Genomic DNA, 6,169 nt, shown 5'->3' on the forward strand with positions numbered 1-6,169 from the left:
ATTGTTACAATTTTTATCCCAAAAGTGCCCAAAACACTTCTGAATTTTTATAGGCAGGAACAGGGTCGCCCAGAGGAGGGAGCAAGTGGGGCAATTTGCCCCAGGCCCCGGGCCCCTGGGGCGGGGTCCTTCACTCACTCTGGGGGACCCGGAAAACTCTTGCGAGGTCCGGGCCCCCGGAGCTTCTTCCGCTCCCTGTCTTCGCCGGCGGGGGGCCCTTCCATTCCGGTACCTGCCTTCGAAGTGCCCCGAGGACCCGCGGCAGGGGCTCCCTGCTGCCAAATTACTGCTGAAGACCTGGCTGCATTGCGGCAGCAGGTCCCGCTTTGGCAGTAATTCGGTGGCGGAGGGGCCCCGCCGCGAGTCTTCGGGGCACTTTGGTGGCGGGTCCCGGAGCGGAAGGACCCTCCGCCGTCGAATTACTGCCGAAGCGGGGACCCCCACCACCACCGAAGACCCCAGGCCCCCAGAATCCTCTGGGCAGCCCTGTGCAGGAATCACCTAGCACTGAAATACAGTGCCCCCTCCCCACGCAGGGGAGAAACAGAGCAGCACACAGCAACACTGCAAACAGTTTAGGACAGGAAGTAAAGAATAATATAGTTCTGGAGTAATACTGTAATGGGGTATGTAGGTACATGTAATAACCCAGGTTGGAATTTTGCTCTGACACTGGTATGCTGAAAAGTGCCATGGGATCTTGTGATTGGTGACCCCAAATGCTCAGGACCTCTGGTTGGATCTCATCCAGAAGGCTGCTCTGACAGCAGCACAGCACTGTCTAAAGCCATAGTGGTGCTGAGTCTGTACTGAACCAATAATGGAAACTTCTTCTCTAAATCCTCATGCTTCCAGGAAACATTGGAGGTGGGCCCAGCCTGCCAGACAGATTTTATAAATTGGAATGCCAATCATATTTTGTTATAGATGCCTCTCAGATGCGGCTTGTGTCTGTGGGTGAGTCACTCCTAACTCAGAAACCTCCCCGAGCCAGGAGAAAAATGGTGCTCTGCTTGGACAAGTGAAAGCTAATGGGTTAACACCATAGCTTTATGGTATTATAACATTTGCAAAGGCAGTATAATAAAATAGCTGTAGCACAGGAAGAATATCAAGAGACTTTACAAGACATGAAGTGTGCCCTGGCAACACCTGAAATGTCTAGACAGTGGTATCCGTTGGTTCACAGTTAGGCAGGAACTCAGACTTGTATAGTGTCATGAGGAGAGGACCTCTGGATAGCTAGAGTATTTCGATGCCAGGGGAGCCTTGTGATATGCTAGTCTGGCTAACGTCCTGTGACACTGCTAATGAGGTGACATGCTTGGAACCCAAGACTCAACTTCTGTATCCAATGCAAGAAACCTCAGATCTGGTATGAAGTCCCAACTCACTTCCCACCTGACTGCCATCCAAAGAATTGAGGACAGAGGAATCTGGACAACTCTCCTATGGCTGATATGGTGAATCTGGATACTGGAAGGCTGCTCATCCTCTTCTGAACTCTCCCCACAAGTTGATTCTCTGGGAGAGTTCGTCTTTCTTTGCCTATCCTAGGGTCTGTCTCCACTGTGACTGAAATGATGTGCGGCTTCCACCCTGTTCCAAACACAATTAACATGTTGTAGTGGATCAAGCTTCTTGTTTTTATTCACAAAAGGAACCGCAAATGGCTCATTGTTTATTTATTTGTATTATGGTAGTAACCAAAGGTAGCAGTGAGATTGGGGCTCGATGTGCTAGGCACAGCACAAACACAGCATAAGAGACTGTTCTTGCCCTGAAGAGCTTACAATCCAAACAGACAAAACAGATGAAGGACAGATTACAAGGATGCCATTTACAAGGAGAAACAACACAAAACTTTGCCCTACCCTTTTCCCCATGGTTGGCTGTTCCCAGAGTTCCTCTCGAAAGGCTGTTCAGACCACACTCTAGATCAGGGATAGGCAATCTATGGCACGGGTGCCAAAGGCGGCACGAGAGCTGATTTTCAGTGGCACTCACACTGCCCAGGTCCTGGCCACTGGTCCAGGGGCTCTGCATTTTAATTTAATTTTAAATGAAGCTTCTTAAACATTTTAAAAACCTTATTTACTTTACATACAACAATAGTTTAGTTATATATTATAGACTTATGGAAAGAGGCCTTCTAAAAAGGTTAAAATGTATTACTGGCACGCGAAACCTTAAATTAGAGTGACTAAATGAAGACTCGGCACACCACTTCTGAAAGGTTGCCGACACCTGCTCTAGATCCTCTGTCTCTCTAGAAAGACACTTCCCACCTCCCTCATGTCCAAATGAGCAATGAGTCAGCTGCAGTAATGAGTCAGTGAAACACACTTCTAATAGGGTCTTTGTCTGCCAACAGAGCGGGGGCTTCAGTCAAACACTACCAGCCTGTTATATCATGGTATTAGCAACAACTATGTTTCAGCTGTTTTATCTAGTGAGGTCCCTGGCATTGGTTTCCTTTACCAATAAGAAGAGGGCTTTTCTTTCTTTAGCCTAACTCTCTAGATCTAGACAGTGTAGCACAGTCTGATAACAGTGCTCTAATACCATTCTCAATCCCTGTTCAGGGCAGTCAAGAATACCATGTTAGCTGTTTCAATAGCCTTAGAGCTCTTCTGTTCCCTGGAGGCTTCCCTCTCTGTTTCAACCCTTGCTCTTTCACTAATGAGGGTCCTATTCTAAGCCATTTCAGCTGCAGGTTTCCTCTCCCTATAGAGACTTAGCTGTACAGTAACTCCTCGCTTAACTTTGTAGTCATGTTCCTGGAAAATGCAACTTTAAGCGAAACTATGTTAAGCGAATCCAATTTCCCCATAAGAATTAATGTAAATGGAGGGGTTAGGTTCCAGGGAAATTTTTTTCACCAAACCAAAAAATCTATATATTTTATAGATATACACACAATATACATTTTAAACAAACAACTTAATACTGTTCACAGCTATGATGATTGTGAAGCTTGGTTGAGGTGGTGAAGTTAGAGGATGGAAGAGGAAGGGATATTTCCCAGGGAATGCCTTGCTGCTAAATGATGAACTAGCACTTGGCTGATCCCTCAAGGGTTAATATTTTGTTAATGTAGTCATTCACACAAGGCAGCATGAAAATGAGAGAGGGGAGACAGCATAGCAGACAGAAACAGACACACACCTTGTGTGTGGGAGAGAGAAAGAGATGCACACTACCCCTTTAAGTAAGCTGACCCACTCTTAAGTGCATTGTCTTTTTAAGTGGATCAGAAAGTTGAGAGAGCAGCTGCTTCCCAAACTCTCTCTGTCTGTGTCCCCTCCCTGCTCTATATGGAGAAGAGGGGGTAAGTGGCATGCAGGAGCAGGACTGGGAGGATGTGGACAGGACTCCAGGGCAGCCTGGGGAGGTGGCACTGCCGTCTCAGAAAGCCACTGTGACTGGCAGCCAGCCCAGGACCATTGTGTGTGTGACCCCCACTTTCCTCACTGGGTTACTCGGGAGCAGGCAACACTCGCCTGATGTTGTTGACATTAAAGAAGATCCTCAGTATCCCAGTGGTGCTGTTGGATAGGTGAGAATCCTCTGTTCACTCCTCTGCTGCAGTTCCTTTACTCCCAAAGGAATTTAAAATTGGTGGTGCCTCCACCTGGCTGGCCCCTGTATACATGCAATGCCTTGGGAACCTCCAGGAATCAAGCTATTCTAATAATAAATAATAATGTAATCTGTGGCATAGGTGTAACTCAAAAATACCAATTATAAATTATATTCAATATACTTAAATTAGAGTTAACACACCCTTACTTAACAACTTAATCAGGGTATAACAGTCTAAGATTATATGTCACTATTAATTTAAATCCGCAGGGGGCAGTTGAATAAAATCAATTAAATACAGCAGGGGTCGGCAACCGATGGCATGTGTGCCAAAGATGGCACGCGAGCCAATTTTTAATGGCATGCGGCTGCCTGCTGGGACTTCGCGTGCCATTAAAAATCCTGCCACCGCGGCAAGACGCGGGGTCCGCGGTCCCAGGCCGGAGCGCTGGCCCGAGCATAGCAAGCTGCCGCCCCCTCCCTCGCCATCCCCTAGAGCCCTGCCGCCGCGTGCGCAGAGCTGCGCTCTGGGGGCTGGGGCTAGGCGCTCCTGCGGGGCAGCGTTTGGCTCCGTGGGGAGGGAAAGACACTCCACGCTCATCTGGAGCCCTGCTGCCATGCGCACAGTGCTCTGAGGCAGGGCAGGGCTCCAGATGAGCGGAGAGCCTCATGGTAAGGGGGCCGAGTCCGGGGCCGGCGTGGGGGGGTTGGGTAAAGGGTAGGGGCAGTCAAGGGACAGGGAGCAGGGTGGGTGGGGGGCTGTCTGGAGGGGGTGGTCAGGAGACAAGGAGCTGGGGGGGTTGGATGAGTCGGGAGTTCTGGGGGATCCTGTCAGGAGGCAGGGGTGTGGAGAGCGGTTGGGGCAGGCAGGGAGCGGGGGAGGGGTTGTATGGGTCCAGAGTTCTGGGGGTCCTGTCAGGGGGCGGGGAGCGGTTAGATAGGCATGGAAGTCCAGGGGGTCTGTCTGGGTGCGGGGGTGTGGATAAGGGTTGGGGCAGTCAGGGGACAGGTAGGGCGTAGGGTGCTAGGGAGGCAGTCAGGGGATAAGGGGCAGGGGTCCCAGGAGGGGGTAGTCGGGACAAGGAGTGGGGGGTTGGGGGTTCTGGGGCTGGCAGTCACCCAGCCCTCTGCCCTGAGCCCTGACCCGCCCTCCCACACACACACCCAGCCCTCTGCCCTGAGCTCTGCACCTCCACACACCCCAAGGCCCCTGCCCTAAGCCCTGTACCACCCAGCCCTCTGTTGACTCCTTCACCTCCCCCATGTCCCCAGCCCTGACTGGCACCCCCACACATACCCAGCCCCCCTACCCTGACACGTGCTCCCCCTGACATGCCCCCAGCCCTCTGTCCTGATTCTTGCACCCCCCACATCCTCAGCCCCCCACATCCCATGCACCCCACACATCCCCATCCCCACCCTGAGCACCAAACGGGAGCCCATACACCCCCACTCACAATCCCACCTGCACCCCTCACACCAAATTGGAGCTGCCCAGGTGAGTGCCCCCACACCCAAACCTCCTGCCCCAACCCTGAGCCCCCTCTTTCATTCTAGCTCCTGGTCAGACCCTTCACCCCCAGCCCTGTGCTCAGTCCACTCCCACTCTCAGCTCAGTGCAGAGAGAGGAAGAGAATGGGCCAGAACCCAGGAGAAGGTAGGTACCCACTGTGTGTGGGCAGGGCTGGGACCCCAGACCGGCACCGGGCTGAGCGGGTCCGGCAGCTGGGATCCCAGCTGGCAGGAGCAGGATGGAACCCCTGAGGGGCAGTGAGCTGAGCCACTGCTGGTCTGGAGTCCTGGCTGCTGGCCCTGCACAGCCCGCTGCTGGTCTGGGGTTCTCGCTGCAAGATCCTTCCCAGCTGGGGTCCCAGCCGCAGGCCCCACTCAGCCCACTGCCTGCCTAGGTGAACAGAACCCCAGACCAGCTGTGGGCTCAGTGGGCTAAGCGGGCCGGTGGCGTAAGATCAATATTTTAATTTAATTTTAAATTAAGCTTCTCAAACATTTTGAAAACCTTGTTTATTTTACAATACAACACTAGTTTAGTTATATAATATATAGACTTGTAGAGAGAGACCTTCAAAAAAATATTAAAAGTATGACCGGCACGCGAAACCTTAAAGTAGAGTGAATAAATGAAGACTCAGCACACCACTTCTGAAAGGCTGCCGACCCCTGAAATACAGTAACTCCTCAGTGACCGTTGTAGTTATGTTCCTGAAAAATGCGACTTTAAGTGAAACGATGCTAAGCGAATCCAATTTCCCCAGACGAATTAATCTAAATGAGGGACTTAGGTTCCAGGGATATTTTTTTTACCAGACAAAAGACACGTGTGTGTGTGTACACACACACACACACACACACACACACACACACACACACAGTATAAGTTTTAAACAAACAATTTAATACTGGTACACTGTGATGATGGTTGTGAAGCTTGGTTGAAGTGGAGGAGTCAGAGGGTGGGATATTTCCCTTACTGCTAAATGATGAACTAGCAATTGGCTGACCCCTCACGGGTTAACTCTCTCACTCTACAAGGCAGCAGGAATGGAGGGAGGAGGTAAATGTGACA

Source organism: Gopherus evgoodei, unplaced genomic scaffold (assembly GCF_007399415.2).
Source record: "Gopherus evgoodei ecotype Sinaloan lineage unplaced genomic scaffold, rGopEvg1_v1.p scaffold_38_arrow_ctg1, whole genome shotgun sequence".
Lineage (NCBI taxonomy): Eukaryota > Metazoa > Chordata > Testudines > Testudinidae > Gopherus > Gopherus evgoodei.